This window comes from Glossina fuscipes, unplaced genomic scaffold (assembly GCF_014805625.2).
Source record: "Glossina fuscipes isolate IAEA_lab_2018 unplaced genomic scaffold, Yale_Gfus_2 121, whole genome shotgun sequence".
Taxonomy (NCBI): domain Eukaryota; kingdom Metazoa; phylum Arthropoda; class Insecta; order Diptera; family Glossinidae; genus Glossina; species Glossina fuscipes.
In genome coordinates, this window is record NW_023998464.1 from 2,488,420 (window position 1) to 2,509,826 (window position 21,407).

At 33.3% G+C, this 21,407-nt stretch overlaps 1 protein-coding gene across 1 annotated transcript in view; it reads right to left on the bottom strand.

The window, feature by feature from the left end:
* The window catches only part of LOC119640640, an 81,314-nt gene that overhangs the window by 23,158 nt on the left and 36,749 nt on the right, over positions 1-21,407 (bottom strand). The window lies entirely within an intron of this gene.

The following is a 21,407-nucleotide window of genomic DNA, read 5'->3' on the forward strand; positions in this document are numbered from 1 at the left end:
TATAATATCTGTTACAGTGTGTATCCGAACAGAATGATTAAGTTGATTGTAAACGGAGTAGTTGAGCCGATATGCTGATGGTGAATAATCAAAAAGAATATGTTTCTTCTAGGTAAAGTATGTCGACAGAGCTAAAGCAAGCAAAATGCCATTTGAGTGAAAGAAGGAAAACGACTCCCATCTCGAAGCGGACTTGTTGGCTTCTACTATGTTAATCACACACTGACCGCTAAAAGTGATAATGAAGCTGATCTTTTAAGACATATTTGTTAGTTTCGAAATAAGAACAAAAACAACTCGAAAATAATGATCCTTCTTTATTGCATATCGGAAAACCTATATTCACTATTGCTTTTTACTGGAAGTGCGTTCCGAATTTCTTCTTTGCCCTTCCACGTTGACTTCAAGCTACTGTACCCTACGTAACTTGTGATACTGGATGTATTTTGTGCCAATGTATATATACCGATCGATTCAGAATATCTGTTTGTCTGCCCGTCTGTCCATCTTATATTATTGTATTTACCCCAAAGGTCTCAATTTTTAACATATTTTGATGAACCATGATGACGTTTTGGCCCAAAAAAGAACCCTATTATAGATCAATTCAGCCGGCCCAATTTTTCAAACAGTCTTCATATAACACAGTATATTGAAAATTCGTTATCTGAATAATTGTGTTAACCAGAATGGTGTGAAGTAATTGCTGGTGCGCCATAGAGCTGGTTGCATGTAAAAAAAATTTATGAGTACCAAGGCTTGATTCTTCAAGTTCTCTTCTGAAATGCTCTTACGTCTTCCTTTCAACGTTTCCCATACATTATATGAAATGTTTATGGGAAAAATACTTCTTGTGTGTGGTGTGTCTTTCTGCTCAGTAGCAAAAAAAAAAAAAATGTTGGGCATATTATCGGAGTGCTCGCTGTCAGAGTGTGCAAATTATTTAGAAGCCCCTTTGAAACTTTTGTATCCTCTTCATAACCTTTAATTATGGATATGAAACAAAGGTGTACCTAGCACTTATAGTTAACTTTAAATTTTTTTATTACAGCAATCTATAGATTTGCAAAAGGTATATAATCTTTATAAGTAGCTAATACGTTTCTATATCTTGATAGAGATGAAGTGACACAGTAAGTAAGCTTGTGGGGCTTCTTTTGTATAACAGAGTGAGCGTAACAAAGATATCAAACATATGCAATGAATAATGCGATTGTCAAGCATTACTTTCACAACAAGACCAAGTTAAAAAAAGTAAAAACACTACAGTCGACCATGACCGACCATCAAATACTCTGCACCACTTTGCTTGCTACTGCAGTTCTGTGTTTATTGTCATGATAAAAAACTAAGAATTGTACCTTGTTTCCTATAGAGGAGAGTTCAAAAAACATAACAACCTGGCAAACTTTAAATTTGGCAAAATTAATTTGTTCTCATTACTCTTCACCTTTCTTCGTAAATAAGTATTAAAAATCAGACGTTTTTGTTCCATGGGGTGGGGTCCACAAAATAGAACGGCATCATCCAAACTTAATGCAAATTATTTTTATGTTGAATTTTTATCAGAAAAATATTACAAATTAGATTTTTTTTTAATATTATTATTATTATTATTATTATTATTATAAATTTAGCCAGAGAATAAATTCTAAGACTAAAGTTTTAAAGCGCTAGCATCTAAGGCTTTCGGCTCTATTAAAAACTCTACCGCACTTGACATTTGAACCCACGACAATTGACTTGAAAGTCGAGACTCTTGCCTACTCAGCCAAAAACGTACTTTCTGTGGAAACAGTTGTAAAGGAAGGTTTTCAAGAAATAGGCGCATCCAGTCCAAATTTTTCATAACAACGGAGCTTCATATGTGGTGTGCTCGTAAAACTAACTCGATTCAATCCACTTTCATTAGGGTTAATGCTTGGGCCAAAACACGCCAGCGTACGAAGTTTTGCAAAATGCATGTAGAAGACAACAATACATGGGCAGACATCTGAGGACTTACGGACAGACAGGCTTGAATCAGTTCAAGAATTGATTCTGAATCAATCAGCATAATAATGAAAAGTGCGTTTTCCTAAAGTTCTTTTGGGTGTTACATACATCCTTATGAACATAGCACACCCTGCACTACAGGTTATGTAAAGTAATAGAAAATGGAAAAAGTAACAACTTTGTAGCGACATGTGTTAGTAGGTTTTTTGAAGATACGAAATCTAGAGACAAAAACTGTTGTGTATGTCGGTTTGAAAATTAATAGTGAAGCATACAAACAGCCCTGTTTTTATTATCTTTGTTGTCTGGCTTGTACAATATTATATTATTTTTTTAAAAATATTTTTTAATCGGTTTACTTTGTCATTATAATTATTCAAATTTCATTGTGAGAATTTTTTTTGAAATAGTAATTGGATTTACGTTGTCAGTAATTTGGCCGGATATGGTCCCTTTGTTCTCGGAATTTTTTCAATGTTAAGAAGGTGTACAAACGTGCCGCTTGCATTGAACTGGCTTTGATTAGATTTAATTTTCTGATACTGTAGAAATTTTCTAAATCATTGATGCTCTTTAAAGAAAGACAAAGGACAAAGGAGCATTCAGGCTCGAAATATATGGAAAAAATTCTTGCTCCAAATGACAACGTTAGTTTCTGAGGAGAGCTTTACCGGACTGCGGGATAAGGTGCCGATGAAATAAGCAAAAATCAATTTCTATTCCACCAGTGCAAAACAGACTTCTCTATACAGTATAAATTAACGAACTCATTCAAGTTCTTTCTTCCTTGTTAACGCAAATTTTTTGCTTCACAAGAATCTACTATTCGATGAAAGCGTCATCGTGTTTCTGAATGAATCATTCTAATTCCATTTAATTTTGAAATAAGGCATTAATGAAAGAAACAAAAAGCCATTCCTAATAAATCGGGATAAAAAGAGATTTTTATTCTTGATACTGTACAAGATATTTAAATTATGTTATCTAAATCATTCAAGTTTCATTCTTTCACAGTTCACTACTTCTACTCGAATGTTTTGCTTCACTAGAATCTGCTACTGGATAAAAATTTTCCTTTATTTCCGAATGAGTCATGTTAAGTTTTATTGAATTGTAGAATAAGATGATGATGTGATTAATTTACTGTTCAAATTAGAATTTAAGCGTTCGCCGGGGAGCCTTGTTTTGAATAGAATTAAATTTATTCACATCGTAAAATAGTCGTCAGATAGCGGGGATTAATAGTTTGTTAAGATATTTTCTCATAGGTAATAAGTGTTGCGTAAAAGTTTTGTTACTATCTAACGTTTTGCTAGTATATACATTAACATATAAATAGAACAACATGTACAATTTATAACATAGTAACCTAAAATGTTTGGCGCCATGCTCAAATGCATCACTTGTTTAAAATTGTGTTTGGGGGTTGTGCATGTCATACTTAATGTTAACATGATTCGAAATTCTAAATTTTTTGCACCCACCTTTCAACACATATAAACAGACGGATAGACAGACAAGTAATAACAAAAAACGCCGGCTCCTAATATGATGTATGTATATTTCCCCGATCATAAATTATTTATGTAAAACGCGCTAATAGCAGTGAGTTTACGATTTCACACAAAGTCAAAATAAGTAAGACAATTATAACCAAATGCAACCGAATCTTTTATGCTCAACATCTTTATGTAAAGAAAGAAAAAAAGCTGAAGAAAAAAGACCCAAAAATAAAATTGCAACGCTTTACACCGGGTTAGCGTAGATAGGTCGATTTTTGCGAGTTTTAAGTAGATATTGCAGATCGCTTCAAAGCTTGACACTTATCAAGAATCTATGCATTTTAAAAGGTGTGTAAAGGTCCGCTGTGTGTTGCCTGTCCTTCGACCAATTTAGCTCGTTATCAATAACAATCTGCTGCAAGCGCCGCCATCATTTGAAGTCGATATCTTAGTTTTAGCGACATGGAAAACGTTTACCACATGTGGCCAGACGGACATGAGTAGGTCTATATACTGTTTATTACTGATCAATAATATTTATATATACTTTTGGTTGTAGTTACTACAAGCATTTCGACAAAATGAATGCTTTACCTTTCGCTTATAGGTATAGAAATGTAGTAAACATTACTTAGAATGAGTAAGAACGTGGATATAATCCACACCATAAGAATGTTAATAGCTTTTCTTCATCACTGCATTATGAACGGGTGAGTAACCACATTCAAAAAAATAAGAAGCGAATTTTTTCTTTGTTTTAATTTTTGGTCGACTTTCTATCTCTTTAATGGTCTGTCTATTTTATGAGTGAAAATTATTAAGAATGAACATTATTAACGAATAGGATAGGATTTCGAGCAATTGTTTGAGGATTTATTTTACAAAAAAACATAGCTAAACATGTGACCTTTTTGTTTGCGGTGGAATCTGCCACCTATCGAGGCCGGGTTTTGTTTTTCTCATAGGACTTGTTTCGCTATTTTTTTGTACATCCCCGCTACGTTAACAACGGAATCAAGGAAAAATTAAGAGGGCCGTCGAAATGTGGGGGAAATGTGCAGAGAGCCGTAGAAAGAAACCCGAAAATCGATTGCAACTTATCACTATTACACAAAAATATTTCGCATAATACTTGCCAATCATCCCCCTCCCCCCACAGCTTTGATTAGTCCACGCAGCAACTACCACCATGAGTATTTCTTTCTATATTGCTTACTAGTTTTCGCTTCCGTGTAAAGTACACGTAAATTGTTCCTTCATCTTCTTGCATTTATGCATGTAAGAGACCCGGTATAGGAATAAGTGTTAAGTTATTTGTACATTAGTTTACAATAACTTACTTTATTGCGTTTATTATTATTATTATTATAATTATACTTTATTTAGACTAAAGAAATATATTCTGGGACTAATCTTATCTTAGTAAGGAACTTTATGCGAAGCTATTATTGCTTTATATTTATTATAGAATATTAATTCATATATTTCCTTCATTCCCTTCTCTTTAAGTTTGCTCAAGTAATTTGTGCAGCTCTCCCTACCGCAACGTATGTAGCTGGAAACAATTTTTCAAATTTTGGACGTGTACAAGGAATCCTTGACTGCATGAATATACATTTGCATGAAATTGAAAAACTTTTTTCAGAATAAATAATAGGAAAACCGCAGCCTAAATCTATATATAGCCCATACTATACATCTTAAAATGACAAGCACTCTGCGCTATTCCATTCGATTTTCTATTTAAAACAAATCTCATGGAAATGCTATTCGCTTCTTTTCATCTTTTAACTTTCCTTTCCCACATTTCCCTCAAAAACACTGCCTGGCTGGCGATCAACTATTAGTTTGGTTGTGTTTACGATTGCCAGACATTACTTTCACGTACGCTTGATTTGCTGCCAAATAGCAGTGAAGTATAAGCCTATATGTATAGCCAACGCATAGACGAGAATTTCCTTTTTGCAGTTTCACAGTATTGCGTCTGTACAGTAGGTATGGAGACATTTCTAATCAACGCTGTTTATAGATATATTTTGAGTTTGTTTTTAGAGAAAAGTTCTGTTTGATGTTTTCTACGCAACATGTTTTTATTTCTGGAGTTTTGGACTCATTTTGTATGAGGCTAACTAAAACGAAATTAAGTATATACTTAAGTTTTATTTTTAAATTAAACAAAGCCAAAAATCTCCAAGAAGCTTGTCAGCAGAATTATTGCATAAACAAGCTTAAGATTTTTATTAATAGGTTGTGGAAACTGACTCATTTGGATATTTTGGATTTGTTTTGTTTCTATTCGCTTCTGCTTTTTGCTTTATATACACTACACTACTTGTGGAATAAGGTTACACTAACTTTGGGCAGAAGTACGCAACACTTGAGATTGATCCAATTTTTGCGATACCGATCGATTTAGAATCACTTTCCAAATCGATCTACACTTGCTTGTCCATTTTGTTTTCTTGCATTCAACCCATAAGTCGTAACTTTCGAGATATTTCGACGAAATTTAGTACACCGAGGTGTTTTGACCACTTCCCACATAACGCTTTATTTTGAAAAATTCTTACACAAAATAATTGAAGGGCGGTGTAAGCCGTTTAGCGAAGGGCCATGGCCTGCCTAAAAATGAATATCAAGTCTACATTTTTCGAAAATTCTCCATTTCTTACGAAACATTACAAACATTAAATGAAAAATGTTTCAATATAATTGCGACTACTCTATGTACCCAAACTTTGTTACATTTACTTCGACATTTTGCTCATTTATATGACAAACGCAATGGTAATCAATGGTTAAACTTTTAGTCTTGCTCGTCAAAATGGACAGTTATAGGGAAAGTGGACGGCAAAGGGGTTTGATTCGAGCCATTTTCCTTGGAAAAAAACACGTCGGTGTACCAAATTTCATATAATATATATATAATATATAAGAAAAATTATGATCAATCTATGGATTGAACACAAGAAATCAATGCGGACAAACGGACAGAGTTACTCCTTCTGGTATAACAAAAGATGGACCTATCTCAAGTCCCTCTGGATGATTACACTACAAGTGACGTAGGGTATACAGTAGTGACCGCAGAAAAAACTCAAAACTTTGAGTCCCTTTCAAACTGTAGCTTAAAACTATTGAATTTCCTTCGAACTATACCCTACTTTTGACAACCGATTAAATCACGGTCTTCGTTTTTAATGTACATACACGTATATTTAAATAAAAATAATGTAACGTTTTCGCCTTGTGAGTCAAAACAATACAAATAATAGCATAATTAATTAATTAGTCAGAGAAGCTGAAAAGAAGCAATTTAAACATTTTTACTATTTAATATTTTTTCAATAACGCGTTTTCATTGTAGAAAGAAAAACGTGTCAAGAATTTTTAATGTTTTTATATCCTACACCGCTTGTGGTACAGGGTATATTAAATTTGCGTGGACGTATGTGGCGCTTACATAGGGTGGGACCCAAAAAATAGACCGAGAAATTTGGTATTGGTCAAATAAAGCATTAAAAATTAGACCTTCTTGTCATATGAACTTCAGTTTTGTTGTTTGAGAAGGGTTTCGTAAACTTACTCAGGTCGGTCTACAATTTTCGTATCAATTAAGAATGCCGAAACACTACTATTCAGCCACTGTTGTCGAAAAATTTTAAATTTTGCAACTTTTTTGAGTGATTGAGTGACAAATCGGCGTCAGGGATCTAAAAAGTGGACTTTTGCAATCCATTGTCAAAAGCGTTCGTCCTTGGGTCAAAGTTCGTCTGTGTAGCAAATTTTATCAAAATATCTCAAAAATTTGCCGCTTGCAGCTTGAACATATATTTGTATGGACAGACATCAGATGGACTGGCAGTCTTAGATAGATTTAGAAAATGATTCTAATTCGACCAGTGTCTACCTTAAGCCCTTCTGGGTGTTACATACGTCCGTCCTAAATTAATATATCCTGTACCATACCTGTGGTGTAGACTATAAAAAGGCTGCAAGTTTTGTGTTCTATGGCAAAATTAAGAATTGTGTTAAACAATGTGATGTAGGGTATTTAATAGCCGACCTCGCGCAATTATAATGTTTTCGCTTATTTGTTATCTAATTTATTAATTGCATAATCTGTTGGGTTTTTTACACCATTTTTTTATAATAGCTTTACAAACTATTTATTTTTAGCAACAATACCGAACAGATTTCAATGATGAGATTAAGCCGTAATTTAGTGTAGTCTTCGCTCAAACGAATGAAATTTTTATACCGACATCCAACAGCAGTAGCAACTACATAGACATTTTCTTATTCTATTAGGCATTTTCTTATTTTCTTATTCTATTAATGTATTAACAGAACTAGGGGTTGATTTAATGATGTCTGTTCCTCTCTTCAAGCCATATCGAAAGTATTACACAGAGTTAAAAAACACATTCTTCACTCAGTTGAACAGATTAGGTTTGTAAATGAGTGCGATCTAAAAAAAAACTACTCGACGATGAACGATATTTAGAAACTATACGAAAATTTGCGTTCGACTTGTTTGTGGGTAAAAATGGTGTCTGTGCAGTGTCAACTGCAAGCATTTCACGTTTAACGTCTTGCGGAATATTGCAAACAGTTAAGTAGCATGTACAGGCGTCGCTCGTATAGCGTGGTAATTGCCAAGCACTGTTTCGGCACAACATGATGCAAACTTTACGAACATTATGACACCATTTTGTTATATCACGATTTTAAAAAGTCATAAATGTGTTCCGATGGATTAATTTTCAATCGCTTTTTGCTTTTATGTTTATTTTATGTACCGAACAATTTTTTCGTTCATTGTTTTGACCATTTCCCATTTAACGCCTTATTTTGAAATGTCGGTACATGGATAACTGCAGAGACGATATTTAATGGTGGGCCGTGCCCCATTGTAATGTTTTTACTTGTTCTCTGAATATATTATTAATTTTTGCTCTTCATTATAATGTTGACTTCATATTATTTTTTTAATAAAAACTTAAAGTTACGTCATTTTTCCATTAGCATACATATGTTTGGAATGAAATTTAAGCTATGATAAAATTTTGCACTTTAAGATTCTGTCTTGATTTGCATTATTTCAAAGCCTCGTATGGCATCGATATAACATAAGACAGATTTCGATGGCAACACGGTACGTATTGCCGTTGATTCATTTATATAACACCCAAGTTTTAATTATACTACTTTCCATTAAAAGTTAATTTAAATAAAATTGTTTCGATGCTGCGCAGTACAAACCAACCGGATTACACGAGGAACGCCTGTAAAATTGTTTTTTTTTTTTTTTTGCTTAAACGAAGGTTTCTTCTTCAAAAACGAAGTCAAGGAGGCAAAAACTTCAATGACATCCCGCCTAAGAGAAAAACCCTTTTTGTAATTATCTATTAATGTTTGATATAAGTTTTTTGGATAGCCGTAAAGACAATCTTGCAAATAGTTTAGGCTCAGCTTATTGCATGTCAAGCGTACGTATGTTAATTAGGTGGCATTGTTTACGCAAATACAAAGTATGGGCAAAGTTAAGACTTTTAACATTAGCTTAGCATAAAATAAATGAGGGGACATTTTGTGTTGTTGAAAAAGGCGTGGTGAGAACTTCAAGTCAACAATTTTCCAAGTGAGAAACGTTTTGTAAGGAAATTTTGAAATCACTCTGAAAATAAATTGACTAAAGTCTAAGGGGGATATGTTTTACCATGATTTTCAACACTTGGCATGCTTGTGTCTTCAGATCTCTAGTAAAGCTCTCTCTCAATAACTTTCATTATTTGGGCTTAAGTCACTTTAAGTACATTATAAAAACCTTTAACATCCATTAAATAAAGGCCCATGACTTTCTAAAGAAATTATTCATGATGTGTATGTAGTAGAATGCTTTATAGAATTACAGTTTATAGCACACATTTAACATAATTTGTTGGAATCTTTGCACGTTAACTAAACTAGAGATAGGGTTGAATGCTAAATGAAACAAAACAAAGAGATGTTTAATTGAATGTAGGTGAAGGGTATTAAAATATTCGTTTCAAGTCCTCAACATACTTTCTGTTTTGCTCTCTCCATGAATGCATTAACATAATTTCTGAACTACATTTTTTCTTGTTGGTGCAGCTATTGCGGCATACATTTCTCTGATCAAAAGACTGCTTTGTTTTCACTGCATTTGTGTGCACGTGAAAAATAAGAACAAATCTAAGTTAAGAGAGAACACTAAACTGAATTTCGCTTATATAACAGTCGCAGTAGGTACACATAAAACAAAAAGTGTCTTTTAAGGCACAGAAGAAGCAGAAGAAGACGACAAAAAACAATTTAGGTTAATTGTGTTGTTAAGCGAGTACTAACTGCAAATACTTGATAGGTGGGACTTAGAGACGAGAATAGGGTATACGTATAGACACATTCCAAACAAACACAGAGGCACAAAATTTTATATATTTACATTTAATGGCCTATGTGTATACGTGTGATTATACTTTATATAGTTAATTCGAAGAAGGAAAAGCAAAAAGTGTAGAAATTAAAATCGCTTTGATTTGAATGTTTACTTCTGTATGCAGGACGGATCAAACTTAATGTGATTGTCTTGTTGATTTAAGCGCTGAACAGAATAATAATATTTGTATCATATGCATTGCTGCAATATTGCTGCGTTATACAATTAACTAGGTGAGCATCTAGCATTATCGCAGCAAAATCATATGGTTTGAATAACTGGGCAGATGGTGTACTTTTTGTTTGTATTTACACTAATAAAGCGCAAGATCGATGATTGGTGGCCAAAAAACAATTTTAATTACTTTTGGTAAATTTTATAATAATTAATTGCAATTGACATTGATTTTGAATTTCGATTACGATGTAAGTGCATTCAGTCTGTTCAGTGCTTTAACATTTTTCTACGTTTTCGAGTGTAAAAAAAGTAAAAATACCACACTCGGGGAAATACGCCAAACTACCAGAAATTATGCCAAGTTTCCGCGGAAAGATATACTTTCCATGGATGTGCTCGTATGGAAGAGCGTTGTAAAAACATGAACTGACGTTCTCCAAATTTAACAAGATTTGTTTGCTTGTCGAGAATCTTAATAATCTTCACATGTTTTTATCATTAAGCACTCACAGTAAGATTTCCTTGTCATATGGTGAGCTACTTCCGATGAGAGTCCTTATAAGGGGTAGATTCAAAAAGTAGGCCGACTTGATCTAAATTTAGTACAATTACGCTAAAAACTAATTTTGATCATAAAAGATTAAAAACAAGACAATTTCTCCATATAAAGGCTTCTTTTTCGTGAAAACACTCGAATGGGATGGCATGGAAAAAATAGACCTACGTGATCCAAACCCGGCAAGGTTAATGTATGCGTGAAATTATTAGCATTGACCAACTTTATAAAATTGCCACATCTAATCCAAATTTTTCACATCTGTAGTAGTATTACTCATGGGAATATATGGGGAGTGATGAAAAACGGGCACGATCCAAACAGTAGGGTTCGTAGTAGGACCAAAACACGCTAGTTGCCATCAAAGTATCTCTAAAAACTGCGGCCTGTAGATTAAACAAACAAATAGACAGAGGGACAGACCAATTCAAAACCATGTAGAGTATGATGCAAATAATAATAGAGAAGACAGTTTGGGGTGTTTATTAATGGCCTTGCTCGATTGTAGCATTTTTCCCTGTTATTTATAAATAATCGATCACTGGGTAAAGAATATACAGTTAGCACGAAATTGGGTTGCACCTCCTTTGATCAATGCTACTGCAAAATGTGTGGCATTGCATTAAGAATAGAGTTCTTGAACATAGAGAGATCGAATTTAGAACTTATGTCATGCGCCGCTGACATTTGATATATTATGCAAAGTCTGCCTACATTTCACAGAATCTGCCAAAGTGAAGATAAGACTCTTCGCTAATTTCTATCCAACTTATCTTGACAGCCGAATTACGATCCTAACGCAGTAAGCAAAAACTGAAAGGCTTGCTTTTTACTGTACTTTCTATAGCATTTTAAGCTTTTATTTTCATTTCGCTTTTCTGATCTGTTACCTCGGCAGAAGAAAACTTTTTCTACAAAAGAAATTTTTGCATCGATGTGCGTGTTTTGTAATTAAATTTCAATTTTAAATGTCTTTCGCGAAAAAGCGATATTTTTGTGTTTTTATTGTGTGTTTTCTCGATATTTACGTTAACACGCGTTTTGATTATGTGGCACGTAGCGCATTGTGTACAAAGAGAAAAATAATTTTTACGATTTTTTCTTGTGATTTTAGCGTCAAAATGTTTATAAATAACCTTGAATTTTTTTTCTTTTGTGTTCATCTCTTTTTATTTGTTCGTTTTTTTTAATGATTTTTCCCAAATGCAGAATATTTTATGGACATTTGCATATGCGGTTGAATTTTTCATGGTTCCGATGGCGTTTGCTCTAATGAAGCGTCAAATGATGTGTTTATTGACCTTTTCCATTTTAGCTCAATCGAACTAGAAAATTTGTATTTATAAGAATAATTTTTAATTTTGATTTCGTTGCCGTAAATTTTTGAAAATACTGCAACCGATTATTTAGAATACTACGGAAAAAAATATTCTGTTTTATGAAATTCGCCATCGGAGCCAAGCTTTACTAAAGTTTTACATATGGGTAATACAAGCATTAAGGATTGGAGACAGGGACATCTTTCGTTATATCGATCGATTCGGAATCTCTTTCTGATTTGATTTAAGCGTATCTGTCCATCTGTCCGGATAGTTTTCTTATTTTGTGATATTTTGGCGAAATTTGGTATACTCGTGTTTTAGCCCAAAGACGGATGATATTGTTATTGTTCTTCGACTACTGCCCATATACCGCCTTATTTTGAAAACTCGTTTTATAAATAACTGCGATATATATAAAGGTGGCGCGCGGCCCGCTCTACTATTTTTACTTATTTGATGGATGTATTAAGTAAAAGAAAAACTTGGCGATCTTCTTTCCGGTACACGGGCTTGGAACCTAGTAACCTTGGGAGCACTAACCTGTATGGGGGATCTCGGCGATGATGAAGTCTAAACTTGGCTGTGATATTATGTTTTTCTAATAGCCTTATGATATATCAAAAATCGAAAATACTCTCACCAGTTTCCTCCAAAACTTTTCATATGATAATATACTTTCACTTCGAGGTTTATCAGTGTAAAATGAAAGACAATACATCGATTGCAAGTATCAATATTGTAGAAGACTTCGACACTTAAGATCACTAAAACATAGCTGCTTCTCAGATTCTAATGGTATTTCCGACAAATATTCCTAAATCGTGTGCTGACGAACTCTGCGGCGCTATAACAAGAATACTTAAATTGTGTTTATGCGTTTGAGTAATTTCCTTAAGGCACAATTATAGGGGCTTCGCCAAATTGCTTTTTTTATCCAGATTGTTCGACCCTATTGCTATCCCGCATATTTCTTTCACCATTAAATCGTTTATCGCTCAACATTAAGATGTACTTCAGGAAAGTTGATAAACTATTACAAACCTTCTAGTATTCAGAATTTTTTTAAGGCCTTTAAACGCCTAGACCATTTAAATTGCGGTCGTCACGCTTCCCATTCATTTCCCTGCAAGTTTACTCTCCTTTTTTCTATTTACAAATTTTTTAGAGGTGGAGAAATAATATGTGAACAAGTTTTTGGTTTCTACTGCCTCAAGGTAACTAGTTTTTACCAGATGGGTAAATAACAGATCGTTATAACAAAATTTACATATTTCACACACTTCACTGTAGCTCAGTTTAAGACTGTTTTTAATTTCGAAGCGAATGTCTGATAATTCGCTTTGTTAATGTGATATTATTTAATGTGCCGTAAACATTGCTTTTATCAAATAAAAACAATTAAAAAAAAAGGAAACCAAGATATGTTCATATTTCTCTTTTGAATCCATATCGGTCCCCCTGTTTTTGTGATATCTTAAGAGTTCTCAAGAGTTGATAAATTGTATACTTTGGCCTTTTATGAGTTATTTTTTTCGTTGCTCTTCAGACTGTGTCAGAAATACATATCGTTTAGTTCTCATTTAAGGCAGAAATGAAAGGGTCGCTGCAACAATTTCATGATAAAAATTTTTTCATCACATTTCCTTTAACGTTCCTCTAAATAAATATTAAACGCTAAACGCTAATTGTTATATTAAATAGAAAAAAGAACAAAATATTTTTTACTATGAAACACGCGATAAGAAGGTTTTGAAATTAGTTTTTTCCTACATAGTGGCGATAACTTCTCTAAAGACAAATTATAAATTATGATTCATGTCATCTCGAGAAGATGTTAAAAATATTAAGAGAAAGGAAAAGATTTGCAAGTTGGTTGCTTACCAAACTCCAGGCAACAACCAGCCGAATTAAGTGAGAAACAAATGAAAATACTGTAGTGGGACACGGCCTACCATTACATACTCTACGCCACTTCGATCACTACAGTTATTCATGTGACGACTTTTCAAAGTAAGGCTTTATATTGGAAGGGATCGAAAACGTGGTCCGATCCGAACAGGTTTCAATAGCCAAAAAATTTCGATGTACCGAATTTCATCAAAATTGCTCGCAATTTATAATTTGTAGGTTGAACACAAAAAAAAAAGTCCGACAGACGGATGGACAGACAAGCTTAGTTTAATTTAAGAAATGGCTCTGCATCGATGCATATAATAAAAGATGAGTCTATCTCAAGTCCTGTCGACTGTTGCATACATCCACACACACTTAATACACCCTTGCACCACAAACAGTAACAGTCACATATATTCGTAACGGAAAATATCCAAGCCTTTTAGTAAGCAGCCCAATAATCAGGCGTACAAAGCTTAACTAAATACTAAAGCAGAAAACAAGCATCCACACAGGTGCCGTACTCTATTCAGCAATGCAGATGCTTGATAAAATTTTCAAATTCAATCGCCGAAAGACTTTAAAACCAATTTTAAGTATTTAAGTATATCATCCTATAAATAGAGCTACAAGATCAGATCAAGAAGAACATGATCAGAGCTACATTTTCGAAAAGATTAAATTTATGCCGTTCAACCGTATAACTAACTGTTTTACATTCTTTTAAATTTTCTTTGATATTAAAATTCTTTCTTTTTGGAATATTTTTTACTAATTTATTCAGTACATTACTTGTTGGCGCTGGCAGTGTCTGTTATGCATAAATTGCCTTCGCTCAGTTGGTGTCGGTCATATGGATTTCACATGTCTTCGTCTTGTGATTACTTATGTGCGTGGTAAGGTTTTTCCTCAAATCTTTCCATTCCTTTATTCTACAAAGTCACATATAACATATTCGTAGTCGTGAAAAGACAATCGAAAAACCATATGGCAGCATTTTAAAATTCTAATCAACGGACACACACTTCGTGAAAAATGCATTTAAGGTTTTTTCTTTTATTTATTTATTTATTATTATGATATTTTGGCATTTGGTCTTCTTCTTCTCCCAGCTCTAGAATGCGATAGTATTTATTCAGACATTGTCGTGTTCGTAGAAAAAAAATGAAGAAACGATCGTTCTGTTGAATAATATTTAGAAATGCTTCTGCTTCTTATTCCCTACTCTATATTCATGTTCATATTATTATTATTGTCATTTAACTACATTACACTTGTTTGTTTGATAGGATTGAAATATCAACAAAAATTATTGGGTGACACTTCTACTTCGCATTGATTTTTTGTTCTTAAACAGTTCGGGGTGTTGAAAAAAGGGTATTAGGGGAAACTAAGATTAAGATACTAAAGACAAGTAGGATCACCTCTACATTCGATCTCGATTAAGATTATTCACGAGCTAGTCTTTAACACCTACTTTAACCTACGAGTAGCAGATCTTAAAATCTTGTAATCAAAATAAATGTTCATATTTCAAATCATTTCAGTGTTTTCAGCTATCTTTAAAAATATGATCGACAATGTTGCTTAATGTCTCAACTTTTCAATATCGGTTTATTCACTATTTTCTAATTTAGGGAATGTTATACGCACGCGAATAAACCAGCGTCTAACGTTAATGACTATATATATATATCTAAGATATTTTGGGAACCTTTGACGCGCACTTTTTTTAGTTGCAAACGGACAAAATTGACATATTATTCTAGGAAGGCACACTCCTCCCTATTATTAAAAAAAAAAAAAAAAAAACAAAACATTAGATAGAAAGGGAAAATGACGACATTTTTCCCTATGATGTTCGTAGCAATAAATATCATAAAACCCACTGTTTTTAACTTTTAAAACTTCGCTTCCTTAATTTATGGTTCAAAATCAAACTTGAAAACAGAAGCCGGATGAAATAAGATAAAAACTGTAGGGACCTTCCAAAAAAATCCTTACAAAAACAGCTACATATATCCGCGTACCTGTAGAAATATATTTGAATTAAATGCTTAATTCTTAGGTCGGAAGACGCACGTCTTACTTAATCTTCCTGTAAGCCATCTCTCCATGAACCAGCAATGGTAGTGATAAAATATCGTCCAATTCGCGATTGTTTCAATGCGATTTTCATTTCATATCAGTGATGCAGTGATGTTGGTTTTGAGTGCATGCCGAAAACATATTTTATGGGAAAAAATGATATATGGGCTAAACCAATAACATATTATCACCAGAGTGTTAAAGTCTTTAAAAAGAGAAGCAATGTTTGTTAACTTCTGTACATGAACGAATATATTGCCTTCAATTTTCTATTCCTTGTAATTGGTCAAGTATTGCTCCCCACACACTCTGATAATAATCTCATTTTATTACCTTTACCGTGTAACGCAATTAAGATCAGCTAGCAATGCCGTTTTCTTTTTTTTTTTTTTTTTTTTTTTTGAAATTTTAAACACCACTTGAGAAAGTGTAAACAGGAATAAAATAACGAGCAACCACAAAAAATTAAATTTTTTAAAATCTTAACATGTGTATGTATATGAGGTATATAAACAGGAAAAAGGTAAACAAGAAAAAGAACAAAGTGAAGAGGTCTAAGTAATCAAGTTGCGGCAGAGAAACTGTACTGATTAACCACAGAACATGTTCATGGGAAAATGATTCTCCTAATGTAAGCAAACAAAGAAAAAAGAGGAGCAACAATTTTGTTCAATGAGATGAACTGAGAAATTGATAGATGCACAACGACTGCAGTTGTTTTCATTGCATTTTAAACGTGGGGTCTTTTTACACCTATCACCGAAAGATGGTAGATATGTTCATTTTCCCAAAACGTTTGCAGCACCAAGAAGGAAGCTGCGCTAATATATACACTTTCTTTGTTTTCTTACATTAGAAGAATCACTTTGCCATGGATATGCCCTATGGTTAAGTAGCACTTATTATTGATAAATTTATATATGATTGAATAGATCTACATATGTACATCTGTCGAAACGTTGCCTGATCATAACTAGTCGGCTTAAAATATCGGCGGTTTTTGTAACCAGGTCGTTACTGAAAACTATCCAAATGATACAACGATCAAAATTTCCATACACGCTCTTTAGCTAATCCCACACATAATACACTGTACAAAGATGAGAAAACAAAAAAAAAAAGGGAAAAAGAAAACAGCCATGCAACACTAATATTATAGAGAAATCTTTTTTTTTTTTTTAAATAAAGATGATAGGTATAAACACAGCCGAATATAATTTGCTTCTTCCTACTTGTTTATTTTAGGTATGCAAGGCATGTTTTTCTATTAGCACAAAAGAAAACTATGCATTCAGAATATTAGGAAAAACGGCATACTAAGAAAAGTTAAATGCTAGCTATTGTAGTATATGAACATAAATGCACAAAATTTTAAACGAAAAACAATCGAATTCACTTATACCCCTAGGAGATCGAGTGATCGCACCATAGAGATTCTGAATTGTTTTTTGAGAAAACCCGTTGCATTATTCGTTAAATATCACAAAAGCTAGCTTAAGTTTTTCCTTAAAGCCGCCATCCTCGCTTCGACTCATTTTCGGCTTATATTACTACACTTGTTCTATCATTTCTTCTTTGTCAATCAACCAGTTGAGTAACGAAAGAGTGAAGCGTAAAATATTTGAAAAATAAAAAAGAAAAAAACAAAGTGCCCCCAAACTCTTCGTTTATTAATGTACAGCACCGTATTCAATATGCCTTGCAATTAAATTTATGCAATGACATACACGATATAGCTACCATATACTTTTGTCAGAGAGACCTTTCCTGTCCTTTTGAGAACAAGAATTAGTTGGAGGGATTAAATTACGCTATCCAGATAGGTCTAGCTAGACTCTGCTGCACCGCTTCTGGTAGAAGGGCATAGTAAGTTTGTGAGGACTTATGCAACACACAGAAGGATTTGAGATAAAGCCACCATTTATTATAGCGACAGATTCAAAATCACGTTCTGAAGCGATCGAAGTTTCTGGAAGAGGTTGATAAAGTTTAGTACAAGCACGTGGCCCAAGAATGAACTGTTCGTATCGGACCACCTTTTCAGCCAATCCCCAAGTAAAAACCTATTTTGAAAATTCGTTATATGAATAACGGTATTAAACGAAGTGGCATAGGGAATTTAATGGTGGCCCCCGCCATCGCATTTTCACATTTCAAGTGAAATGCAAGCACTTTGACTAAATCGAATTTGAAAGTGATAGGGATTTTCAAGGAGCCTTTTCCCTTAATTACTCCTCATTGCCAATATTATAAAATAAATTCTTGCCCGAGTTTACTTCTCCATTCTCCCTTCCTTTTTCTCTTTTATGCATGATTAACTTTAATCACAAGTAAATAAATTTAGCTTAAACTTGTTTAAGCATGCACTTCTACTTGCTGAAGGTATTTTACTTTAATTGAATTTAAAATTTTTAATTTACTTTTTCACAAAATTGCGTCATAAGCGAATAGGGTAAATATATAAACAATTTATTAACACTAAACACCCGCTTACATATTCTACGCACACCTACTTTTACCGAAATATCCAAATAGTTCAAGTTGAAAAAACTATTAATATTTTCTGTGAGTGGATGGCGGCTCGTTTTTTTGTAAAATTGTCACAGTGACAAAAATAAAGATAAGGACAGTAGAGATCAACAGGAAATGTTAAAAGGTTTAATTGATTTGTTTACCAATACGCTCACGATAGCCATCTTTGCGAAAACATAGACAATGCTGTTAGGAAACCGGTGGAGACCATCTTTTAATCGAACTTGTAAAGTGTCCTGACGAATCTTTTGATAGCATTTTATTAAAAAATCTCGACCAAATCGTAAGTTATCGGTGAGCATAAGAAAAAGTCGTGGGTTTGTTTCTAACTTGCTTTAGTTCGTTATATCATTCCCATTTTTCTGTCTTCTATGTGGACCGATTACAAATTGGAATTCTTAAGTAAAAGTAAATGAATTTGGGTCACCTTCTTATAGAGCAAGGTATATGTCTCAGGCATCTCGAAAATTAGAGCACTTCACTGAAAATAATATTTCGATATACAATAATATCAGATGGGCGTGGGCGGTTTTTCATTTTTTTTTACAAGTGCTGCAAGAATATATACATAATAAGTTTATCGTTATTTCGTATGTTCTGTCTTACTATTTTGGGAATGTTCACTACTCATACTAACGCAGAGGGAGGAACGGAGGAAAAGTTGCGCCGATCTAGAAATATATATACTTTATAGGGTTTGTAAATCGGCACAAGTGGACGTTGCAAGCGTTTTGACAAAACGAATATATAACGGTCGTTGGTATAAAAAATCGGGTACAGATTTTTAAAAGTCTTTTCATATAATTAAAAGTCATCAATAATTTCAGAAGCATTATACGCCTTAAAAGCATTGTTTTGCAACTAGAAAGTGGAAATGAGTCAAATTAACGTAGTTGGTAGTTCTAGTGTTAAATTGTACAAACTTCTAGAGCGTAAAAACTAGAAACGAAACTGATTTGTTTTCTTATTTGAAATTCCTGACCGACCGTGTTTAGTTTTTCAAATTCAAAGCGTAGCAACAAAATATAATATAATATATATATATATATATATATATATATTTTAGTGTATTAATGTAAACTGACACACATTTCATTATTGTGCACACTTATTTAAGACATCCCTGGTGTGTTTCTCTTCGCAATATATGAGAGAACGAACCGTGGCAGATATTTGAACCACTAACGGAACATTGCAAATTATGAAGATCTTGCAGTAAATATTTACTTTAGGCGATTTGTTTATTATAATATTTATGTTTAATATCTTTAGAAATACGTTCTCCACAATTTCAAAGATTTGACACTTTATAATATCATTCGCCCATACAAGAATGAAAGAAAATTGCTTATAACGGAACGGACGATTTTGCGGGAAATAAGAGCAAATCCCCGATTAAGTGCACCCAAAATTGCTGCAGAAGGTGTTGGAACATGGAAAGGAAGTATTAACATCTGCAGTAAGGAAGACTCTCTTCACAGAGAGGTTGAAAGGTCGCGTTGCTCGCCGTAAGCCATTGGCACAAGAAAGTAATAAGAAGCAGAGACTAGAATTTGCCAAAGAGCTTGAGAGTAAAATAAATTTTTATATTTGGACAATGGATTAGGTTTAACAAGCTTTTACTATTTGTAGAGCCAATATTAATCCGACTCACTGTACCTGACAAGTCTAATGCTATACCCTTTGGTGTGTACAAGGCATTGGTTTACTTCGGAGTTTTCTGTGTTCTCTCTTATAGATTATCACAAACACTGAGCAACTTAATGAACTTCTCTTGTGTATAGATTTACAAGAAATTTCAGTTTTCTACGGCACTACTAAATGCTTCTAATACATAGGAAGGTAGCGGATGGGTATGGCGAATTTTAATCAAACCAAAGTAAGCATTATTTCAGGGATGTAAAAGTGCACCACTTCCTAATTTCTAGCTAGCGAAGCGTAAAATATGGGTGTGTTGCAAGCGATGTAAAATTTTTAGAAGAAATGCTATATTAATAAGGAACGTTCAAGTTGATTAAAATTACAAAATTACATCACAGAATGTGGACCAAGCAAAATTAACTTGCAAGATGTTCGTGAAGAGATCAACTTAGGACTGAAAAGAAAAGTGACATTAATGGCAAAATGATTTCATACCTAGAAAATGATACAAAACGATAGAAAATCTCTTAAGCGTAATTCTAACGGAAGTGTTCAATTAAGAATTCATCTCATTATAAACTTAACCCCTTGCCGCTCACATGTGAACTCTGCTTTCCATTTGCAATAAAGATAACTAACTTCATGTGATCAATTCCTCATATTAAACTGCATGAGTACCAATTAATAAAAAAAAAGAAAGAGAAAATACAAAACACAGTAAACACAATAAAACACAATATATATAAATAAATATATATATATATATATATATATATGTATATATAACGCATGTAAAAAAGCATTCAATGAAATAATCATTACAAAGGTTGCTTTTAAGATCATTTACAACAGTCATAAGATTATTTGAGTATGACTCACGTCAAAAGCTATTCAAGATACGTTTCAGTTGATAATATTTTTGAGTGCAATAGTAGTAAAAGAAATGAGAATGTATATGAAACGCGTAACACACAACGCCAGAGATAATAAAATGCAAATATTTAAGAAAACTGGAAGAACGCAAAACAAATAGAAAGGAATGCGTTGAAAATATAAAATGTTTCGCAAAAAGAAAATGTTAACCAAGCGCACTTGTGCATAAATGTATATGCATGCTGTCGTTTATACTTTAAATGGGTTTAATGGCATTATCGTTTCGAGCCGCTTTGTTAAACGCCACACTTATACTTGTACAGCTGTAAACAAAATTTAACGAAGTAGCATTAGAGACAACAAGC